Raw genomic sequence first — 25,184 nt, 5'->3', positions numbered from 1 at the left:
ACGCCTAAGAATGTACCTGACTAGTAAGTATCTTAAAACCTATGGATTGCTATGTCTCCAAAAGAGAATCAAGCGTGTGTACAGGGGCATAAACGCAGCAGTGATAGGATTGGAGAGGTTCGGTGAGCAAATGAAGACCCTTTGAAGTCATATTGCATGGTACCCATTCCACGGGTCTCAACTCTCCAGGTTTAAGGTATTCTTCCTTCAGCTAATACATGCATGTGGAACCCAGAGTATGATCAACCGTGTGAACGGGAGACGTGTTCAAATATGTCTCAGTTTTCGTACCCTGGTACTCGGGTGCAACATTCCAGACGCTTTACTAACACTCTCCCCACTTGGAGAGTCAGCGCCTTTAACCTCCTGTTTGGCCCAGTTTGCAATTTCTGCGGAAGATGAACAGGAATAGGGAGAACCAATGAGAGACTAGCTGGAGGTGTCTGAACGGGCAAATTTAACTCTCATTTCCCACCAGGAAGAGGAAATAACCAAAGGCTCAGTGTGCCGTGCCGGAACCAGATTAGGGCCTGAAGCCATCCTGCGGTGTTGCGGCCAGCTCACAAGAAAGCGAGTTGAAGAAAGGAGCTCAGGGGCACTGTAATGCACAAACCTGCAGAGTTATAAATGACAGCTATCGTCCAAAAATATACTGAAGTAAGGCTGCCAAGAGGACTTGAAAGCGGGGCAGAATTGCAGGAAACCGATTTCAGGAGGTAGACAGGTATTGCATTGAAAGCATAGGAAAAGAGGCAGAACGTCCACAATGATGCACTTGGCCAAAAAGGGCGTATGTGTTTTTTCCTGAATATATTCAGGAAAAAACGCATACGCCCTTTTTGGCCAACCAAGCAAGCTTGCAAAGGAAATCTGCACTACAATGAAGTCTCACTTCCCCCCGGTCAAAAGGGCCATCTGAAAAAAGTGTAAAATCCAGAAAGGCAGGACAGGCCATGGAGAACTGGAAGCCTTGTTATGCTGATGGGTGGGATGTAAATTGCCAACAGACACTCGGGAGAAGTGTATGGTGTTTCCTGAAACATCTAAAAAACAAAGCAACAGAGCCTAGGGCACTTCCACTTATGGTCCTATAGCTTAGGGAAATTAAAATCAAAAAGACACAGCTACCCCAAAGTTTGGAACGGCTCTGTTTACAAGAACCTCGTTTACAGTACAAGTTCAACATCGCAGAAAGTGAAAAATGGATAAAGAAGTTGTGGTATTTACTTACAAAGCAATATCACTCAGCAATGAAATCTATGTCATCAGGCCCTTAGCAGCACAATGAGTGGATTCAGGTATGATGATTCTAACTGAAATAAGTCACACAGAAAAAGAAACATCATAAGATATCAGTAATACACGGAATGTAAACTTGGCTACACAGGAACTGAATTACAGAACAGAACAGGGTCTCAAATTTAGAAAACCAACTTATGCTTGCTTAAGGGGAAAGGTGAGTTGGGGTGCTGCATAAAACCGGAGATTGAAATGAGCACAGATAAAGTTCCTTAAGCCAAATATTGAATAGACAAGAGCTACTCCTTGCTCAATGAAATGGACTCAACACCACATATTAAACGCCTAAGAATGTACCTGACTAGTAAGTATCTTAAAACCTATGGATTGCTATGTCTCCGAAAGAGAATCAAGCATGTGTACAGGGGTATAAACGCAGCAGTGATAGGATTGGAGAGGTTCGGTGAGCAAATGAAGCCCCTTTGAAGTCATATTGCATGGTACCCATTCCACGGGTTTCAACTACCCAGGTTTAAGGTATTCTTCCTTCAGCTAAAACATGCATGTGGAACCTAGAGTATGATCAACCATGTGATCGGGAGACGTGTTCAAATATGTCTCAGTTTTCGTACCCTGGTACTCGGGTGCAACATTCCAGACGCTTTACTAACACTCTCCCGACTTGCAGAGTCAGCGCCTTTAACCTCCTGTTTGGCCCAGTTTGCAATTTCTGCGGAAGATGAACAGGAATAGCGAGAACCAATGAGAGATTAGCTGGAGGTGTCTGGATGGGCAAATTTAACTCTCATTTCCCACCAGGAAGAGGAATTAACCAAAGGCTCAGCGTGCCCTGCCGGAACCAGATTAGGGCCTGAAGCCATCCTGCGGTGTTGCGGCCAGCTCACAAGAAAGCGAGTTGAAGAAAGGAGCTCAGGGGCACTGTAATTCACAAACCTGCAGAGTTATAAATGACAGCTATCGTCCAAAAATACACTGAAGTAGGGCTTCCAGGAGGACTTGAAAGTGGGGCAGAATTGCAGGAAACCGATTTCAGGAGGTACACTGGAATTGCATTGAAAGCATAGGAAAAGAGGCAGAACGTCCACAATGATGCACTTGGCCAAAAAGGGCGTATGCGTTTTTTCCTGAATATATTCAGGAAAAAACGCATACGCCCTTTTTGGCCAACCAAGCAAGCTTGCAAAGGAAATCTGCACTACAATGAAGTCTCACTTCCCCCTGGTCAAAAGGGCCATCTGAAAAAAGTGTAAATTCCAGAAAGGCAGGACAGGCCATGGAGAACTGGGAGCCTTGTTATGCTGATGGGCGGGATGTAAATTGCCAACAGACACTCGGGAGAAGTGTATGGTGTTTCCTGAAACATCTAAAAAACAAAGCAACAGAGCCTAGGGCACTTCCACTTATGGTCCTATAGCTTAGGGAAATTAAAATCAAAAAGACACAGCCACCCCAAAGTTTGGGACGCCTCTGTTTACAAGAACCTCGTTTACCGTACAAGTTCAGTATCACAGAAAGTGAAAAATGGATAAAAAACTTGTGGTACTTATGTACAATGCAGTATCACTCAGCAATGAAATCTATGTCATCAGGCCCATAGCAGCGTAATGAGGGGATTCAGGTACGATGATTCTAACTGAAATAAGTCACACAGAAAAAGAAACATCATAAGATATCACTAATAGATGGAGTGTAAACTTGCCTACGCAGGAACTGAATTCCAAAACAGAACAGGGTCTCAAATTTAGAAAACCAACTTATGCTTGCTTAAGGGGAAAGGTGAGTTGGGGTGCTGCATAAAACCAGAGATTGAAATGAGCACAGATAAAGTTCCTTAAGCCAAATATGGAATAGACAAGAGCTACTCCTTGCTCAATGAAATGGAGTCAACACCCCATATTAAACGCCTAAGAATGTACCTGACTAGTAAGTATCTTAAAACCTATGGATTGCTATGTCTCTGAAAGAGAATCAAGCGTGTGTACAGGGGCATAAACGCAGCAGTGATAGGATTGGAGAGGTTCGGTGAGCAAATGAAGACCCTTTGAAGTCATATTGCATGGTACCCATTCCACGGGTCTCAACTCTCCAGGTTTAAGGTATTCTTCCTTCAGCAAAAACATGCATGTGGAACCCAGAGTATGATCAACCGTGTGAACGGGAGACGTGTTCAAATATGTCTCAGTTTTCCTTCCCTGGTACTCGGGTGCAACATTCCAGACGCTTTACTAACACTCTCCCCACTTGGAGAGTCAGCGCCTTTAACCTCCTGTTTGGCCCAGTTTGCAATTTCTGCGGAAGATGAACAGGAATAGGGAGAACCAATGAGAGACTAGCTGGATGTGTCTGGACGGGCAAATTTAACTCTCATTTCCCACCAGGAAGAGGAAATAAGCAAAGGCTCAGCGTGCCGTGCCGGAACCAGATTAGGGCCTGAAGCCATCCTGCGGTGTTGCGGCCAGCTCACAAGAAAGCGAGTTGAAGAAAGGAGCTCAGGGGCACTGTAATGCACAAACCTGCAGAGTTATAAATGACAGCTATCGTCCAAAAATATACTGAAGTAAGGCTGCCAAGAGGACTTGAAAGCGGGGCAGAATTGCAGGAAACCGATTTCAGGAGGTAGACAGGAATTGCATTGAAAGCATAGGAAAAGAGGCAGAACGTCCACAATGATGCACTTGGCCAAAAAGGGCGTATGTGTTTTTTCCTGAATATATTCAGGAAAAAACGCATACGCCCTTTTTGGCCAACCAAGCAAGCTTGCAAAGGAAATCTGCACTACAATGAAGTCTCACTTCCCCCCGGTCAAAAGGGCCATCTGAAAAAAGTGTAAAATCCAGAAAGGCAGGACAGGCCATGGAGAACTGGAAGCCTTGTTATGCTGATGGGTGGGATGTAAATTGCCAACAGACACTCGGGAGAAGTGTATGGTGTTTCCTGAAACATCTAAAAAACAAAGCAACAGAGCCTAGGGCACTTCCACTTATGGTCCTATAGCATAGGGAAATTAAAATCAAAAAGACACAGCTACCCCAAAGTTTGGAACGGCTCTGTTTACAAGAACCTCGTTTACAGTACAAGTTCAACATCGCAGAAAGTGAAAAATGGATAAAGAAGTTGTGGTATTTACTTACAAAGCAATATCACTCAGCAATGAAATCTATGTCATCAGGCCCTTAGCAGCACAATGAGTGGATTCAGGTATGATGATTCTAACTGAAATAAGTCACACAGAAAAAGAAACATCATAAGATATCAGTAATACACGGAATGTAAACTTGGCTACACAGGAACTGAATTACAGAACAGAACAGGGTCTCAAATTTAGAAAACCAACTTATGCTTGCTTAAGGGGAAAGGTGAGTTGGGGTGCTGCATAAAACCGGAGATTGAAATGAGCACAGATAAAGTTCCTTAAGCCAAATATTGAATAGACAAGAGCTACTCCTTGCTCAATGAAATGGACTCAACACCACATATTAAACGCCTAAGAATGTACCTGACTAGTAAGTATCTTAAAACCTATGGATTGCTATGTCTCCGAAAGAGAATCAAGCATGTGTACAGGGGTATAAACGCAGCAGTGATAGGATTGGAGAGGTTCGGTGAGCAAATGAAGCCCCTTTGAAGTCATATTGCATGGTACCCATTCCACGGGTTTCAACTACCCAGGTTTAAGGTATTCTTCCTTCAGCTAAAACATGCATGTGGAACCTAGAGTATGATCAACCATGTGATCGGGAGACGTGTTCAAATATGTCTCAGTTTTCGTACCCTGGTACTCGGGTGCAACATTCCAGACGCTTTACTAACACTCTCCCGACTTGCAGAGTCAGCGCCTTTAACCTCCTGTTTGGCCCAGTTTGCAATTTCTGCGGAAGATGAACAGGAATAGCGAGAACCAATGAGAGATTAGCTGGAGGTGTCTGAATGGGCAAATTTAACTCTCATTTCCCACCAGGAAGAGGAATTAACCAAAGGCTCAGCGTGCCCTGCCGGAACCAGATTAGGGCCTGAAGCCATCCTGCGGTGTTGCGGCCAGCTCACAAGAAAGCGAGTTGAAGAAAGGAGCTCAGGGGCACTGTAATTCACAAACCTGCAGAGTTATAAATGACAGCTATCGTCCAAAAATACACTGAAGTAGGGCTTCCAGGAGGACTTGAAAGTGGGGCAGAATTGCAGGAAACCGATTTCAGGAGGTAGACTGGAATTGCATTGAAAGCATAGGAAAAGAGGCAGAACGTCCACAATGATGCACTTGGCCAAAAAGGGCGTATGCGTTTTTTCCTGAATATATTCAGGAAAAAACGCATACGCCCTTTTTGGCCAACCAAGCAAGCTTGCAAAGGAAATCTGCACTACAATGAAGTCTCACTTCCCCCCGGTCAAAAGGGCCATCTGAAAAAAGTGTAAATTCCAGAAAGGCAGGACAGGCCATGGAGAACTGGGAGCCTTGTTATGCTGATGGGCGGGATGTAAATTGCCAACAGACACTCGGGAGAAGTGTATGGTGTTTCCTGAAACATCTAAAAAACAAAGCAACAGAGCCTAGGGCACTTCCACTTATGGTCCTATAGCTTAGGGAAATTAAAATCAAAAAGACACAGCCACCCCAAAGTTTGGGACGCCTCTGTTTACAAGAACCTCGTTTACCGTACAAGTTCAGTATCACAGAAAGTGAAAAATGGATAAAAAACTTGTGGTACTTATGTACAATGCAGTATCACTCAGCAATGAAATCTATGTCATCAGGCCCATAGCAGCGTAATGAGGGGATTCAGGTACGATGATTCTAACTGAAATAAGTCACACAGAAAAAGAAACATCATAAGATATCACTAATAGATGGAGTGTAAACTTGCCTACGCAGGAACTGAATTCCAAAACAGAACAGGGTCTCAAATTTAGAAAACCAACTTATGCTTGCTTAAGGGGAAAGGTGAGTTGGGGTGCTGCATAAAACCAGAGATTGAAATGAGCACAGATAAAGTTCCTTAAGCCAAATATGGAATAGACAAGAGCTACTCCTTGCTCAATGAAATGGAGTCAACACCCCATATTAAACGCCTAAGAATGTACCTGACTAGTAAGTATCTTAAAACCTATGGATTGCTATGTCTCTGAAAGAGAATCAAGCGTGTGTACAGGGGCATAAACGCAGCAGTGATAGGATTGGAGAGGTTCGGTGAGCAAATGAAGACCCTTTGAAGTCATATTGCATGGTACCCATTCCACGGGTCTCAACTCTCCAGGTTTAAGGTATTCTTCCTTCAGCAAAAACATGCATGTGGAACCCAGAGTATGATCAACCGTGTGAACGGGAGACGTGTTCAAATATGTCTCAGTTTTCCTTCCCTGGTACTCGGGTGCAACATTCCAGACGCTTTACTAACACTCTCCCCACTTGGAGAGTCAGCGCCTTTAACCTCCTGTTTGGCCCAGTTTGCAATTTCTGCGGAAGATGAACAGGAATAGGGAGAACCAATGAGAGACTAGCTGGATGTGTCTGGACGGGCAAATTTAACTCTCATTTCCCACCAGGAAGAGGAAATAAGCAAAGGCTCAGCGTGCCGTGCCGGAACCAGATTAGGGCCTGAAGCCATCCTGCGGTGTTGCGGCCAGCTCACAAGAAAGCGAGTTGAAGAAAGGAGCTCAGGGGCACTGTAATGCACAAACCTGCAGAGTTATAAATGACAGCTATCGTCCAAAAATATACTGAAGTAAGGCTGCCAAGAGGACTTGAAAGCGGGGCAGAATTGCAGGAAACCGATTTCAGGAGGTAGACAGGAATTGCATTGAAAGCATAGGAAAAGAGGCAGAACGTCCACAATGATGCACTTGGCCAAAAAGGGCGTATGTGTTTTTTCCTGAATATATTCAGGAAAAAACGCATACGCCCTTTTTGGCCAACCAAGCAAGCTTGCAAAGGAAATCTGCACTACAATGAAGTCTCACTTCCCCCCGGTCAAAAGGGCCATCTGAAAAAAGTGTAAAATCCAGAAAGGCAGGACAGGCCATGGAGAACTGGAAGCCTTGTTATGCTGATGGGTGGGATGTAAATTGCCAACAGACACTCGGGAGAAGTGTATGGTGTTTCCTGAAACATCTAAAAAACAAAGCAACAGAGCCTAGGGCACTTCCACTTATGGTCCTATAGCATAGGGAAATTAAAATCAAAAAGACACAGCTACCCCAAAGTTTGGAACGGCTCTGTTTACAAGAACCTCGTTTACAGTACAAGTTCAACATCGCAGAAAGTGAAAAATGGATAAAGAAGTTGTGGTATTTACATACAAAGCAATATCACTCAGCAATGAAATCTATGTCATCAGGCCCTTAGCAGCACAATGAGTGGATTCAGGTATGATGATTCTAACTGAAATAAGTCACACAGAAAAAGAAACATCATAAGATATCAGTAATACACGGAATGTAAACTTGGCTACACAGGAACTGAATTACAGAACAGAACAGGGTCTCAAATTTAGAAAACCAACTTATGCTTGCTTAAGGGGAAAGGTGAGTTGGGGTGCTGCATAAAACCGGAGATTGAAATGAGCACAGATAAAGTTCCTTAAGCCAAATATTGAATAGACAAGAGCTACTCCTTGCTCAATGAAATGGACTCAACACCACATATTAAATGCCTAAGAATGTACCTGACTAGTAAGTATCTTAAAACCTATGGATTGCTATGTCTCCGAAAGAGAATCAAGCATGTGTACAGGGGTATAAACGCAGCAGTGATAGGATTGGAGAGGTTCGGTGAGCAAATGAAGCCCCTTTGAAGTCATATTGCATGGTACCCATTCCACGGGTTTCAACTACCCAGGTTTAAGGTATTCTTCCTTCAGCTAAAACATGCATGTGGAACCTAGAGTATGATCAACCATGTGATCGGGAGACGTGTTCAAATATGTCTCAGTTTTCCTCCCCTGGTACTCGGGTGCAACATTCCAGACGCTTTACTAACACTCTCCCGACTTGCAGAGTCAGTCCCTTTAACCTCCTGTTTGGCCCAGTTTGCAATTTCTGCGGAAGATGAACAGGAATAGTGAGAACCAATGAGAGATTAGCTGGAGGTGTCTGGATGGGCAAATTTAACTCTCATTTCCCACCAGGAAGAGGAATTAACCAAAGGCTCAGCGTGCCCTGCCGGAACCAGATTAGGGCCTGAAGCCATCCTGCGGTGTTGCGGCCAGCTCACAAGAAAGCGAGTTGAAGAAAGGAGCTCAGGGGCACTGTAATTCACAAACCTGCAGAGTTATAAATGACAGCTATCGTCCAAAAATACACTGAAGTAGGGCTTCCAGGAGGACTTGAAAGTGGGGCAGAATTGCAGGAAACCGATTTCAGGAGGTAGACTGGAATTGCATTGAAAGCATAGGAAAAGAGGCAGAACGTCCACAATGATGCACTTGGCCAAAAAGGGCGTATGCGTTTTTTCCTGAATATATTCAGGAAAAAACGCATACGCCCTTTTTGGCCAACCAAGCAAGCTTGCAAAGGAAATCTGCACTACAATGAAGTCTCACTTCCCCCCGGTCAAAAGGGCCATCTGAAAAATGTGTAAAATCCAGAAAGGCAGGACAGGCCATGGAGAACTGGGAGCCTTGTTATGCTGATGGGCGGGATGTAAATTGCCAACAGACACTCGGGAGAAGTGTATGGTGTTTCCTGAAACATCTAAAAAACAAAGCAACAGAGCCTAGGGCACTTCCACTTATGGTCCTATAGCTTAGGGAAATTAAAATCAAAAAGACACAGCCACCCCAAAGTTTGGGACGCCTCTGTTTACAAGAACCTCGTTTACCGTACAAGTTCAGTATCACAGAAAGTGAAAAATGGATAAAAAACTTGTGGTACTTATGTACAATGCAGTATCACTCAGCAATGAAATCTATGTCATCAGGCCCATAGCAGCGTAATGAGGGGATTCAGGTACGATGATTCTAACTGAAATAAGTCACACAGAAAAAGAAACATCATAAGATATCACTAATAGATGGAGTGTAAACTTGCCTACGCAGGAACTGAATTCCAAAACAGAACAGGGTCTCAAATTTAGAAAACCAACTTATGCTTGCTTAAGGGGAAAGGTGAGTTGGGGTGCTGCATAAAACCAGAGATTGAAATGAGCACAGATAAAGTTCCTTAAGCCAAATATGGAATAGACAAGAGCTACTCCTTGCTCAATGAAATGGAGTCAACACCCCATATTAAACGCCTAAGAATGTACCTGACTAGTAAGTATCTTAAAACCTATGGATTGCTATGTCTCTGAAAGAGAATCAAGCGTGTGTACAGGGGCATAAACGCAGCAGTGATAGGATTGGAGAGGTTCGGTGAGCAAATGAAGACCCTTTGAAGTCATATTGCATGGTACCCATTCCACGGGTCTCAACTCTCCAGGTTTAAGGTATTCTTCCTTCAGCAAAAACATGCATGTGGAACCCAGAGTATGATCAACCGTGTGAACGGGAGACGTGTTCAAATATGTCTCAGTTTTCCTTCCCTGGTACTCGGGTGCAACATTCCAGACGCTTTACTAACACTCTCCCCACTTGGAGAGTCAGCGCCTTTAACCTCCTGTTTGGCCCAGTTTGCAATTTCTGCGGAAGATGAACAGGAATAGGGAGAACCAATGAGAGACTAGCTGGATGTGTCTGGACGGGCAAATTTAACTCTCATTTCCCACCAGGAAGAGGAAATAACCAAAGGCTCAGCGTGCCGTGCCGGAACCAGATTAGGGCCTGAAGCCATCCTGCGGTGTTGCGGCCAGCTCACAAGAAAGCGAGTTGAAGAAAGGAGCTCAGGGGCACTGTAATTCACAAACCTGCAGAGTTATAAATGACAGCTATCGTCCAAAAATATACTGAAGTAAGGCTGCCAAGAGGACTTGAAAGCGGGGCAGAATTGCAGGAAACCGATTTCAGGAGGTAGACTGGAATTGCATTGAAAGCATAGGAAAAGAGGCAGAGCGTCCACAATGATGCACCTGGCCAAAAAGGGCGTATGCGTTTTTTCCTGAATATATTCAGGAAAAAACGCATACGCCCTTTTTGGCCAACCAAGCAAGCTTGCAAAGGAAATCTGCACTACAATGAAGTCTCACTTCCCCCCGGTCAAAAGGACCATCTGAAAAAAGTGTAAAATCCAGAAAGGCAGGACAGGCCATGGAGAACTGGGAGCCTTGTTATGCTGATGGGCGGGATGTAAATTGCCAACAGACACTCGGGAGAAGTGTATGGTGTTTCCTGAAACATCTAAAAAACAAAGCAACAGAGCCTAGGGCACTTCCACTTATGGTCCTATAGCTTAGGGAAATTAAAATCAAAAAGACACAGCCACCCCAAAAGTTGGAACGGCTCTGTTTACAAGAACCTCGTTTACAGTACAAGTTCAACATCGCAGAAAGTGAAAAATGGATAAAGAAGTTGTGGTATTTACTTACAAAGCAATATCACTCAGCAATGAAATCTATGTCATCAGGCCCTTAGCAGCACAATGAGTGGATTCAGGTCTGATGATTCTAACTTAAATAAGTCACACAGAAAAAGAAACATCATAAGATATCACTAATACACGGAATGTAAACTTGGCTACACAGGAACTGAATTACAGAACAGAACAGGGTCTCAAATTTAGAAAACCAACTTATGCTTGCTTAAGGGGAAAGGTGAGTTGGGGTGCTGCATAAAACCAGAGATTGAAATGAGCACAGATAAAGTTCCTTAAGCCAAATATGGAATAGACAAGAGCTACTCCTTGCTCAACGAAATGGACTCAACACCCCATATTAAACGCCTAAGAATGTACCTGACTAGTAAGCATCTTAAAACCTATGGATTGCTATGTCTCCGAAAGAGAATCAAGCATGTGTACAGGGGCATAAACGCAGCAGTGATAGGATTGGAGAGGTTCGGTGAGCAAATGAAGACCCTTTGAAGTCATATTTTATGGTACCCATTCCACGGGTTTCAACTACCCAGGTTTAAGGTATTCTTCCTTCAGCTAAAACATGCATGTGGAAACTAGAGTATGATCAAACATGTGATTGGGAGACGTGTTCAAATATGTCTCAGTTTTCGTACCCTGGTACTCGGGTGCAACATTCCAGACGCTTTACTAACACTCTCCCGACTTGGAGAGTCAGTGCCTTTAACCTCCTGTTTGGCCCAGTTTGCAATTACTGCGGAAGATGAACAGGAATAGGGAGAACCAATGAGAGACTAGCTGGAGGTGTCTGAACGGGCAAATTTAACTCTCATTTCCCACCAGGAAGAGGAATTAACCAAAGGCTCAGTGTGCCGTGCCGGAACCAGATTAGGGCCTGAAGCCATCCTGCGGTGTTGCGGCCAGCTCACAAGAAAGCGAGTTGAAGAAAGGAGCTCAGGGGCACTGTAATTCACAAACCTGCAGAGTTATAAATGACAGCTATCGTCCAAAAATATACTGAAGTAAGGCTGCCAAGAGGACTTGAAAGCGGGGCAGAATCGCAGGAAACCGATTTCAGGAGGTACACTGGAATTGCATTGAAAGCATAGGAAAAGAGGCAGAACGTCCACAATGATGCACTTGGCCAAAAAGGGTGTATGCGTTTTTTCCTGAATATATTCAGGAAAAAACGCATACGCCCTTTTTGGCCAACCAAGCAAGCTTGCAAAGGAAATCTGCACTACAATGAAGTCTCACTTCCCCCCGGTCAAAAGGGCCATCTGAAAAAAGTGTAAAATCCAGAAAGGCAGGACAGGCCATGGAGAACTGGAAGCCTTGTTATGCTGATGGGCGGGATGTAAATTGCCAACAGACACTCGGGGGAAGTGTATGGTGTTTCCTGAAACATCTGAAAAACAAAGCAACAGAGCCTAGGGCACTTCCACTTATGGTCCTATGGCTTAGGGAAATTAAAATCAAAAAGACACAGGCACCCCAAAGGTTGGAATGGCTCTGTTTACAAGAACCTCGTTTACAGTACAAGTTCAACATCGCAGAAAGTGAAAAATGGATAAAGAAGATGTGGTATTTACTTACAAAGCAATATCACTCAGCAATGAAATCTATGTCATCAGGCCCATAGCAGCACAATGAGTGGATTCAGGTATGATGATTCTAACTGAAATAAGTCACACAGAAAAAGAAACATCATAAGATATCAGTAATACATGGAATGTAAACTTGGCTACACAGGAACTGAATTACAGAACAGAACAGGGTCTCAAATTTAGAAAACCAACTTATGCTTGCTTAAGGGGAAAGGTGAGTTGGGGTGCTGCATAAAACCGGAGATTGAAATGAACACAGATAAATTTCCTTAAGCCAAATATGGAATAGACAAGAGCTACTCCTTGCTCAACGAAATGGACTCAACACCCCATATTAAACGCCTAAGAATGTACCTGACTAGTAAGTATCTTAAAACTTATGGATTGCTATGTCTCCGAAAGAGAATCAAGCATATGTACAGGGGCATAAACGCAGCAGTGATAGGATTGGAGAGGTTCGGTGAGCAAACGAAGACCCTTTGAAGTCATATTGCATGGTACCCATTCCACGGGTCTCAACTCTCCAGGTTTAAGGTATTCTTCCTTCAGCTAAAACATGCATGAGGAACCCAGAGTATGATCAAATGTGTGAACGGGAGACGTGTTCAAATATGTCTCAGTTTTCCTCCCCTGGTACTCGGGTGCAACATTCCAGACGCTTTACTAACACTCTCCCCACTTGGAGAGTCAGCGCCTTTAACCTCCTGTTTGGCCCAGTTTGCAATTTCTGCGGAAGATGAACAGGAATAGGGAGAACCAATGAGAGACTAGCTGGAGGTGTCTGGACGGGCAAATTTAACTCTCATTTCCCACCAGGAAGAGGAAATAACCAAAGGCTCAGCGTGCCATGCCGGAACCAGTTTAAGGCCTGAAGCCATCCTGCGGTGTTGCGGCCAGCTCACAAGAAAGTGAGTTGAAGAAAGGAGCTCAGGGGCACTGTAATGCACAAACCTGCAGAGTTATAAATGACAGCTATCGTCCAAAAATATACTGAAGTAAGGCTGCCAAGAGGACTTGAAAGCGGGGCAGAATTGCAGGAAACCGATTTCAGGAGGTAGACTGGAATTGCATTGAAAGCATAGGAAAAGAGGCAGAACGTCCACAATGATGAACTTGGCCAAAAAGGGCGTATGCGTTTTTTCCTGAATATATTCAGGAAAACACGCATACGCCCTTTTTGGCCAACCAAGCAAGCTTGCAAAGGAAATCTGCACTACAATGAAGTCTCACTTCCCCCTAGTCAAAAGGGCCATCTGAAAAAAGTGTAAAATCCAGAAAGGCAGGACAGGCCATGGAGAACTGGGAGCCTTGTTATGCTGATGGGCGGGATGTAAATTGCCAACAGACACTCGGGAGAAGTGTATGGTGTTTCCTGAAACATCTAAAAAACAAAGCAACAGAGCCTAGGGCACTTCCACTTATGGTCCTATAGCTTAGGGAAATTAAAATCAAAAAGACACAGCCACCCCAAAGTTTGGGACGCCTCTGTTTACAAGAACCTCGTTTACCGTACAAGTTCAACATCACAGAAAGTGAAAAATGGATAAAGAACTTGTGGTACTTACGTACAATGCAGTATCACTCAGCAATGAAATCTATGTCATCAGGCCCGTAGCAGCATAATGAGTGGATTCAGGTACGATGATTCTAACTGAAATAAGTCACACAGAAAAAGAAACATCATAAGATATCAGTAATACACGGAATGTAACCTTGGCTACACAGGAACTGAATTCCAAAACAGAACAGGGTCTCAAATTTAGAAAACCAACTTATGCTTGCTTAAGGGGAAAGGTGAGTTGGGGTGCTGCATAAAACCAGAGATTGAAATGAGCACAGATAAAGTTCCTTAAGCCAAATATGGAATAGACAAGAGCTACTCCTTTCTCAACGAAATGGACTCAACACCCCATATTAAACGCCTAAGAATGTACCTGACTAGTAAGTATCTTAAAACCTATGGATTGCTAACTCTCCAAAAGAGAATCAAGCGTGTGTACAGGGGCATAAACGCAGCAGTGATAGGATTGGAGAGGTTCGGTGAGCAAATGAAGACCCTTTGAAGTCATATTGCATGGTACCCATTCCACGGGTCTCAACTCTCCAGGTTTAAGGTATTCTTCCTTCAGCTAAAACATGCATGTGGAACCCAGAGTATGATCAACCATGTGAACGGGAGACGTGTTCAAATATGTCTCAGTTTTCGTACCCTGGTACTCGGGTGCAACATTCCAGACGCTTTACTAACACTCTCCCCACTTGGAGAGTCAGCACCTTTAACCTCCTGTTTGGCCCAGTTTGCAATTTCTGCGGAAGATGAACAGGAATAGGGAGAACCAATGAGAGACTAGCTGGAGGTGTCTGGACGGGCAAATTTAACTCTCATTTCCCACCAGGAAGAGGAAATAACCAAAGGCTCAGCGTGCCGTGCCGGAACCAGATTAGGGCCTGAAGCCATCCTGCGGTGTTGCGGCCAGCTCACAAGAAAGCGAGTTGAAGAAAGGAGCTCAGGGGCACTGTAATGCACAAACCTGCAGAGTTATAAATGACAGCTATCGTCCAAAAATATACTGAAGTAAGGCTGCCAAGAGGACTTGAAAGCGGGGCAGAATTGCAGGAAACCGATTTCAGGAGGTAGACTGGAATTGCATTGAAAGCATAGGAAAAGAGGCGGAACGTCCACAATGATGCACTTGGCCAAAAAGGGCGTATGCGTTTTTTCCTGAATATATTCAGGAAAAAACGCATACGCCCTTTTTGGCCAACCAAGCAAGCTTGCAAAGGAAATCTGCACTACAATGAAGTCTCACTTCCCCCCGGTCAAAAGGGCCATCTGAAAAAAGTGTAAAATCCAGAAAGGCAGGACAGGCCATGGAGAACTGGAAGCCTTGTTATGCTGATGGGCGGGATGTAAATTGCCAACAGACACTCGGGAGAAGTGTATGGTGTTTCCTGAAACATCTAAAAAACAAAGCAACAGAGCCTAGGGCACTTCCACTTATGGTCCTATAGCTTAGGGAAATTAAAATCAAAAAGACACAGCCACCCCAAAGTTTGGAACGGCTCTGTTTACAAGAACCTCGTTTACAGTACAAGTTCAACATCGCAGAAAGTGAAAAATGGATAAAGAAATTGTGGTATTTACTTACAAAGCAATATCACTCAGCAATGAAATCTATGTCATCAGGCCCTTAGCAGCACAATGAGTGGATTCAGGTATGATGATTCTAACTGAAATAAGTCACACAGAAAAAGAAACATCATAAGATATCAGTAATACACGGAATGTAAACTTGGCTACACAGGAACTGAATTACAGAACAGAACAGGGTCTCAAATTTAGAAAACCAACTTATGCTTGCTTAAGGGTAAAGGTGAGTTGGGGTGCTGCATAAAACCAGAGATTGAAATGAGCACAGATAAAGTTCCTTAAGCCAAATATGGAATAGACAAGAGCTACTCCTTGCTTAACGAAATGGACTCAACACCGCATATTAAACGCCTAAGAATGTACCTGACTAGTAAGTATCTTAAAACATATGGATTGCTATGTCTCCGAAAGAGAATCAAGCATGTGTACAGGGGCATAAACGCAGCAGTGATAGGATTGGAGAGGTTCGGTGAGCAAATGAAGACCCTTTGAAGTCATATTGCATGGTACCCATTCCACGGGTTTCAACTACCCAGGTTTAAGGTATTCTTCCTTCAGCTAAAACATGCATGTGGAACCTAGAGTATGATCAACCATGTGATTGGGAGACGTGTTCAAATATGTCTCAGTTTTCGTACCCTGGTACTCGGGTGCAACATTCCAGACGCTTTACTAACACTCTCCCGACTTGGAGAGTCAGTGCCTTTAACCTCCTGTTTGGCCCAGTTTGCAATTACTGCGGAAGATGAACAGGAATAGGGAGAACCAATGAGAGACTAGCTGGACGTGTCTGAACGGGCAAATTTAACTCTCATTTCCCACCAGGAAGAGGAATTAACCAAAGGCTCAGCGTGCCGTGCCGGAACCAGATTACGGCCTGAAGCCATCCTGTGGTGTTGCGGCCAGCTCACAAGAAAGCGAGTTGAAGAAAGGAGCTCAGGGGCACTGTAATTCACAAAACTGCAGAGTTATAAATGACAGCTATCGTCCAAAAATATACTGAAGTAAGGCTGCCAAGAGGACTTGAAAGCGGGGCAGAATTGCAGGAAACCGATTTCAGGAGGTAGACTGGAATTGCATTGAAAGCATAGGAAAAGAGGCAGAACGTCCACAATGATGCACTTGGCCAAAAAGGGCGTATGCGTTTTTTCCTGAATATATTCAGGAAAAAACGCATACGCCCTTTTTGGCCAACCAAGCAAGCTTGCAAAGGAAATCTGCACTACAATGAAGTCTCACTTCCCCCCGGTAAAAAGGGGCATCTGAAAAAAGTGTAAAATCCAGAAAGGCAGGACAGGCCATGGAGAACTGGAAGCCTTGTTATGCTGATGGGCGGGATGTAAATTGCCAACAGACACTCGGGAGAAGTGTATGGTGTTTCCTGAAACATCTGAAAAACAAAGCAACAGAGCCTAGGGCACTTCCACTTATGGTCCTATAGCTTAGGGAAATTAAAATCAAAAAGACACAGCCACCCCAAAGTTTGGGACGCCTCTGTTTAGAAGAACCTCGTTTACCGTACAAGTTCAACATCACAGAAAGTGAAAAATGGATAAAGAACTTGTGGTACTTACGTACAATGCAGTATCACTCAGCAATGAAATCTATGTCATCAGGCCCGTAGCAGCATAATGAGTGGATTCAGGTACGATGATTCTAACTGAAATAAGTCACACAGAAAAAGAAACATCATAAGATATCACTAATACACGGAATGTAAACTTGGCTACACAGGAACTGAATTACAGAACAGAACAGGGTCTCAAATTTAGAAAACCAACTTATGCTTGCTTAAGGGGAAAGGTGAGTTGGGGTACTGCATAAAACCAGAGATTGAAATGAGCACAGATAAAGTTCCTTAAGCCAAATATGGAATAGACAAGAGCTACTCCTTGCTCAACGAAATGGACTCAACACCGCATATTAAACGCCTAAGAATGTACCTGACTAGTAAGTATCGTAAAACCTATGGATTGCTATGTCTCTGAAAGAGAATCAAGCGTGTGTACAGGGGCATAAACGCAGCAGTGATAGGATTGGAGAGGTTCGGTGAGCAAATGAAGACCCTTTGAAGTCATATTGCATGGTACCCATTCCACGTGTTTCAACTACCCAGGTTTAAGGTATTCTTCCTTCAGCTAAAACATGCATGTGGAACCTAGAGTATGATCAACCATGTGATCGGGAGACGTGTTCAAATATGTCTCAGTTTTCGTACCCTGTTACTCGGGTGCAACATTCCAGACGCTTTACTAACACTCTCCCGACTTGGAGAGTCAGTGCCTTTAACCTCCTGTTTGGCCCAGTTTGCAATTTCTGCGCAAGATGAACAGGAATAGCGAGAACCAATGAGAGACTAGCTAGAGGTGTCTGGACGGGCAAATTTAACTCTCATTTCCCACCAGGAAGAGGAATTAACCAAAGGCTCAGCGTGCCGTGCCGGAACCAGATTAGGGCCTGAAGCCATCCTGCGGTGTTGCGGCCAGCTCACAAGAAAGCGAGTTGAAGAAAGGAGCTCAGGGGCACTGTAATTCACAAACCTGCAGAGTTATAAATGATAGCTATCGTCCAAAAATATACCGAAGTAAGGCTGCCAAGAGGACTTGAAAGCGGGGCAGAATTGCAGGAAACCGATTTCAGGAGGTAGACTGGAATTGCATTGAAAGCATAGGAAAAGAGGCAGAACGTCCACAATGATGCACTTGGCCAAAAAGGGCGTATGCGTTTTTTCCTGAATATATTCAGGAAAAAACGCATACGCCCTTTTTGGCCAACCAAGCAAGCTTGCAAAGGAAATCTGCACTACAATGAAGTCTCACTTCCTTCCGGTCAAAAGGGCCATCTGAAAAAAGTGTAAAATCCAGAAAGGCAGGACAGGCCATGGAGAACTGGGAGCCTTGTTATGCTGATGGGCGGGATGTAAATTGCCAACAGACACTCGGGAGAAGTGTATGGTGTTTCCTGAAACATCTAAAAAACAAAGCAACAGAGCCTAGGGCACTTCCACTTATGGTCCTATAGCTTAGGGAAATTAAAATCAAAAAGACACAGCCACCCCAAAGTTTGGGACGCCTCTGTTTACAAGAACCTCGTTTACCGTACAAGTTCAACATCACAGAAAGTGAAAAATGGATAAAGAACTTGTACAATGCAGTATCAATCAGCAATGAAATCTATGTCACCAGGCCCGTAGCAGCATAATGAGTGGATTCAGGTACGATGATTCTAACTGAAATAAGTCACACAGAAAAAGAAACATCATAAGATATCACTAATACAAGGAATGTAAACTTGGCTACACAGGAACTGAATTCCAAAACAGAACAGGGTCTCAAATTTAGAAAACCAACTTATGCTTGCTTAAGGGGAAAGGTGAGTTGGGGTGCTGCATAAAACCAGAGATTGAAATGAGCACAGATAAAGTTCCTTAAGCCAAATATGGAATAGACAAGAGCTACTCCTTGCTCAACGAAATGGACTCAACACCCCATATTAAACGCCTAAGAATGTACCTGACTAGTAAGCATCTTAAAACCTATGGATTGCTATGTCTCCGAAAGAGAATCAAGCATGTGTACAGGGTCATAAAGGCAGCAGTGATAGGATTGGAGAGATTCGGTGAGCAAATGAAGACCCTTTGAAGTCATATTGCATGGTACCCATTCCACGGGTCTCAACTCTCCAGGTTTAAGGTATTCTTCCTTCAGCTAAAACATGCATGTGGAACCCAGAGTATGATCAACCATGTGAACGGGAGACGTGTTCAAATATGTCTCAGTTTTCGTACCCTGGTACTCGGGTGCAAAATTCCAGACGCTTTACTAACACTCTCCCCACTTGGAGAGTCAGCGCCTTTAACCTCCTGTTTGGCCCAGTTTGCAATTTCTGCGGAAGATGAACAGGAATAGGGAGAACCAATGAGAGACTAGCTGGAGGTGTCTGGACGGGCAAATTTAACTCTCATTTCCCACCAGGAAGAGGAAATAACCAAAGGCTCAGCGTGCCGTGCCGGAACCAGATTAGGGCCTGAAGCCATCCTGCGGTGTTGCGGCCAGCTCACAAGAAAGCGAGTTGAAGAAAGGAGCTCAGGGGCACTGTAATGCACAAACCTGCAGAGTTATAAATGACAGCTATCGTCCAAAAATATACTGAAGTAAGGCTGCCAAGAGGACTTGAAAGCGGGGCAGAATTGCAGGAAACCGATTTCAGGAGGTAGACTGGAATTGCATTGAAAGCATAGGAAAAGAGGCGGAACGTCCACAATGATGCACTTGGCCAAAAAGGGCGTATGCGTTTTTTCCTGAATATATTCAGGAAAAAACGCATACGCCCTTTTTGGCCAACCAAGCAAGCTTGCAAAGGAAATCTGCACTACAATGAAGTCTCACTTCCCCCCGGTCAAAAGGGCCATCTGAAAAAAGTGTAAAATCCAGAAAGGCAGGACAGGCCATGGAGAACTGGAAGCCTTGTTATGCTGATGGGCGGGATGTAAATTGCCAACAGACACTCGGGAGAAGTGTATGGTGTTTCCTGAAACATCTAAAAAACAAAGCAACAGAGCCTAGGGCACTTCCACTTATGGTCCTATAGCTTAGGGAAATTAAAATCAAAAAGACACAGCCACCCCAAAGTTTGGAACGGCTCTGTTTACAAGAACCTCGTTTACAGTACAAGTTCAACATCGCAGAAAGTGAAAAATGGATAAAGAAGTTGTGGTATTTACTTACAAAGCAATATCACTCAGCAATGAAATCTATGTCATCAGGCCCTTAGCAGCACAATGAGTGGATTCAGATATGATGATTCTAACTGAAATAAGTCACACAGAAAAAGAAACATCATAAGATATCAGTAATACACGGAATGTAAACTTGGCTACACAGGAACTGAATTACAGAACAGAACAGGGTCTCAAATTTAGAAAACCAACTTATGCTTGCTTAAGGGGAAAGGTGAGTTGGGGTGCTGCATAAAACCAGATATTGAAATGAGAACAGATAAAGTTCCTTAAGCCAAATATGGAATAGACAAGAGCTACTCCTTGCTCAATGAAATGGACTCAACACCACATATTAAACGCCTAAGAATGTACCTGACTAGTAAGTATCTTAAAACCTATGGATTGCTATGTCTCCAAAAGAGAATCAAGCGTGTGTACAGGGGCATAAACGCAGCAGTGATAGGATTGGAGAGGTTCGGTGAGCAAATGAAGACCCTTTGAAGTCATATTGCATGGTACCCATTCCACGGGTCTCAACTCTCCAGGTTTAAGGTATTCTTCCTTCAGCAAAAACATGCATGTGGAACCCAGAGTATGATCAACCGTGTGAACGGGAGACGTGTTCAAATATGTCTCAGTTTTCGTACCCTGGTACTCGGGTGCAACATTCCAGACGCTTTACTAACACTCTCCCCACTTGGAGAGTCAGCGCCTTTAACCTCCTGTTTGGCCCAGTTTGCAATTTCTGCGGAAGATGAACAGGAATAGGGAGAACCAATGAGAGAGTAGCTGGATGTGTCTGGACGGGCAAATTTAACTCTCATTTCCCACCAGGAAGAGGAAATAACCAAAGGCTCAGCGTGCCGTGCCGGAACCAGATTAGGGCCTGAAGCCATCCTGCGGTGTTGCGGCCAGCTCACAAGAAAGCGAGTTGAAGAAAGGAGCTCAGGGGCACTGTAATTCACAAACCTGCAGAGTTATAAATGACAGCTATCGTCCAAAAATACACTGAAGTAAGGCTGCCAAGAGGACTTGAAAGCGGGGCAGAATTGCAGGAAACCGATTTCAGGAGGTACACTGGAATTGCATTGAAAGCATAGGAAAAGAGGCAGAACGTCCACAATGATGCACTTGGCCAAAAAGGGCGTATGCGTTTTTTCCTGAATATATTCAGGAAAAAACGCATACGCCCTTTTTGGCCAACCAAGCAAGCTTGCAAAGGAAATCTGCACTACAATGAAGTCTCACTTCCCCCTGGTCAAAAGGGCCATCTGAAAAAAGTGTAAATTCCAGAAAGGCAGGACAGGCCATGGAGAACTGGGAGCCTTGTTATGCTGATGGGCGGGATGTAAATTGCCAACAGACACTCGGGAGAAGTGTATGGTGTTTCCTGAAACATCTAAAAAACAAATCAACAAAGCCTAGGGCACTTCCACTTATGGTCCAATAGCTTAGGGAAATTAAAATCAAAAAGACACAGCCACCCCAAAGTTTGGGACGCCTCTGTTTACAAGAACCTCGTTTACCGTACAAGTTCAACATCACAGAAAGTGAAAAATGGATAAAGAACTTGTACAATGCAGTATCACTCAGCAATGAAATCTATGTCATCAGGCCCTTAGCAGCACAATGAGTGGATTCAGGTATGATGATTCTAACTGAAATAAGTCACACAGAAAAAGAAACATCATAAGATATCACTAATACATGCAATGTAAACTTGGCTACACAGGAACTGAATTCCAAAACAGAACGGGGTCTCAAATTTAGAAAACCAACTTATGCTTGCTTAAGGGGAAAGGTGAGTTGGGATGCTGCATAAAACCAGAGATTGAAATGAGCACAGATAAAGTTCCTTAAGCCAAATATGGAATAGACAAGAGCTACTCCTTGCTCAACGAAATGGACTCAACACCCCATATTAAACGCCTAAGAATGTACCTGACTAGTAAGTATCTTAAAACCTATGGATTGCTATGTCTCTGAAAGAGAATCAATCGTGTGTACAGGGGCATAAACGCAGCAGTGATAGGATTTGAGCGGTTCGGTGAGCAAATGAAGACCCTTTGAAGTCATATTGCATGGTACCCATTCCACGGGTTTCAACTCTCCAGGTTTAAGGTATTCTTCCTTCAGCTAAAACATGCATGTGGAACCCAGAGTATGATCAACCGTGTGATCGGGAGACGTGTTCAAATATGTCTCAGTTTTCCTCCCCTGGTACTCGGGTGCAACATTCCAGACGCTTTACTAACACTCTCCCGACTTGGAGAGTCAGCGCCTTTAACCTCCAGTTGGGCCCAGTTTGCAATTTCTGCGGAAGATGAACAGGAATAGCGAGAACCAATGAGAGACTAGCTGGAGGTGTCTGGACGGGCAAATTTAACTCTCATTTCCCACCAGGAAGAGGAAATAACCAAAGGCTCAGCGTGCCATGCCGGAACCAGATTAGGGCCTGAAGCCATCCTGCGGTGTTGCGCCCAGCTCAAAAGAAAGCGAGTTGAAGAAAGGAGCTCAGGGGCACTGTAATGCACAAACCTGCAGAGTTATAAATGACAGCTATCGTCCAAAAATATACTGAAGTAAGGCTGCCAAGAGGACTTGAAAGCGGGGCAGAATTGCAGGAAACCGATTTCAGGAGGTAGACTGGAATTGCATTGAAAGAATAGGAAAAGAGGCAGAACGACCACAATGATGCACTTGGCCAAAAAGTGCGTATGCATTTTTTCTTGAATATATTCAGGAAAAAACGCATACGCCCCTTTTGGCCAACCAAGCAAGCTTGCAAAGGAAATCTGCACTACAATGAAGTCTGAATTCCCCCCGGTCAAAAGGGCCATCTGAAAAAAGTGTAAAATCCAGAAAGGCAGGACAGGCCATAGAGAACTGGGAGCCTTGTTATGCTGATGGGCGGGATGTAAATTGCCAACAGACACTCGGGAGAAGTGTATGGTGTTTCCTGAAACATCTAAAAAACAAAGCAACAGAGCCTACGGCACTTCCACTTATGGTCCTATAGCTTAGGGAAATTAAAATCAAAAAGACACAGCCACCCCAAAGTTTGGGACGCCTCTGTTTACAAGAACCTCGTTTACAGTACAAGTTCAACATCGCAGAATGTGAAAAATGGATAAAGAAGTTATGGTATTTATTTACAAAGCAATATCACTCAGCAATGAAATCTATGTCATCAGGCCCTTAGCAGCACAATGAGTGGATTCAGGTATGATGATTCTAACTGAAATAAGTCACACAGAAAAAGAAACATCATAAGATATCACTAATACACGGAATGTAAACTTGGCTACACAGGAACTGAATTCCAAAACAGAACAGGGTCTCAAATTTAGAAAACCAACTTATGCTTGCTTAAGGGGAAAGGTGAGTTGGGGTGCTGCATAAAACCAGAGATTGAAATGAGCACAGATAAAGTTCCTTAAGCCAAATATGGAATAGACAAGAGCTACTCCTTGCTCAACGAAATGGACTCAACACCCCATATTAAACGCCTAAGAATGTACCTGACTAGTAAGTATCTTAAAACCTATGGATTGCTAAGTCTCCAAAAGAGAATCAAGCATGTGTACAGGGGCATAAACGCAGCAGTGATAGGATTGGAGAGGTTCGGTGAGCAAATGAAGACCCTTTGAAATCATATTGCATGGTACCCATTCCACGGGTCTCAACTCTCCAGGTTTAAGGTATTCTTCCTTCAGCTAAAACATGCATGTGGAACCCAGAGTATGATCAACCGTGTGAACGGGAGACGTGTTCAAATATGTCTCAGTTTTCCTCCCCTGGTACTCGGGTGCAACATTCCAGACGCTTTACTAACACTCTCCCCACTTGGAGAGTCAACGCCTTTAACCTCCTGTTTGGCCCAGTTTGCAATTTCTGCGGAAGATGAACAGGAATAGGGAGAACCAATGAGAGACTAGCTGGAGGTGTCTGAACGGGCAAATTTAACTCTCATTTCCCACCAGGAAGAGGAAATAACCAAAGGCTCAGCGTGCCGTGCCAGAACCAGATTAGGGCCTGAAGCCATCCTGCGGTGTTGCGGCCAGCTCACAAGAAAGCGAGTTGAAGAAAGGAGCTCAGGGGCACTGTAATGCACAAACCTGCAGAGTTATAAATGACAGCTATCGTCCAAAAATATACTGAAGTAAGGCTGCCAAGAGGACTTGAAAGCGGGGCAGAATTGCAGGAAACCGATTTCAGGAGGTAGACTGGAATTGCATTGAAAGCATAGGAAAAGAGGCAGAACGTCCACAATGATGCACTTGGCCGAAAAGGGCGTATGCGTTTTTTCCTGAATATATTCAGGAAAAAACGCATACGCCCTTTTTGGCCAACCAAGCAAGCTTGCAAAGGAAATCTGCACTACAATGAAGTCTCACTTCCCCCCGATCAAAAGGGCCATCTGAAAAAAGTGTAAAATCTAGAAAGGCAGCACAGGCCATGGAGAACTGGAAGCCTTGTTATGCTGATGGGCGGGATGTAAATTGCCAACAGACACTCGGGAGAAGTGTATGGTGTTTCCTGAAACATCTAAAAAACAAAGCAACAGAGCCTAGGGCACTTCCACTTATGGTCCTATAGCTTAGGGAAATTAAAATCAAAAAGACACAGCCACCCCAAAGGTTGGAACGGCTCTGTTTACAAGAACCTCGTTTACAGTACAAGTTCAACATCGCAGAAAGTGAAAAATGGATAAAGAAGTTGTGGTATTTACTTACAAAGCAATATCACTCAGAAATGAAATCTATGTCATCAGGCCCTTAGCAGCACAATGAGTGGATTCAGGTATGATGATTCTAACTGAAATAAGTCACACAGAAAAAGAAACATCATAAGATATCACTAATACACGGAATGTAAACTTGGCTACACAGGAACTGAATTACAGAACAGAACAGGGTCTCAAATTTAGAAAACCAACTTATGCTTGCTTAAGGGGAAAGGTGAGTTGGGGTGCTGCATAAAACCAGAGATTGAAATGAGCACAGATAAA

This window comes from Pseudorca crassidens, chromosome 6, assembly GCF_039906515.1.
Source record: "Pseudorca crassidens isolate mPseCra1 chromosome 6, mPseCra1.hap1, whole genome shotgun sequence".
Classification (NCBI taxonomy): domain Eukaryota; kingdom Metazoa; phylum Chordata; class Mammalia; order Artiodactyla; family Delphinidae; genus Pseudorca; species Pseudorca crassidens.
This window is presented reverse-complemented; position numbering follows the sequence as displayed.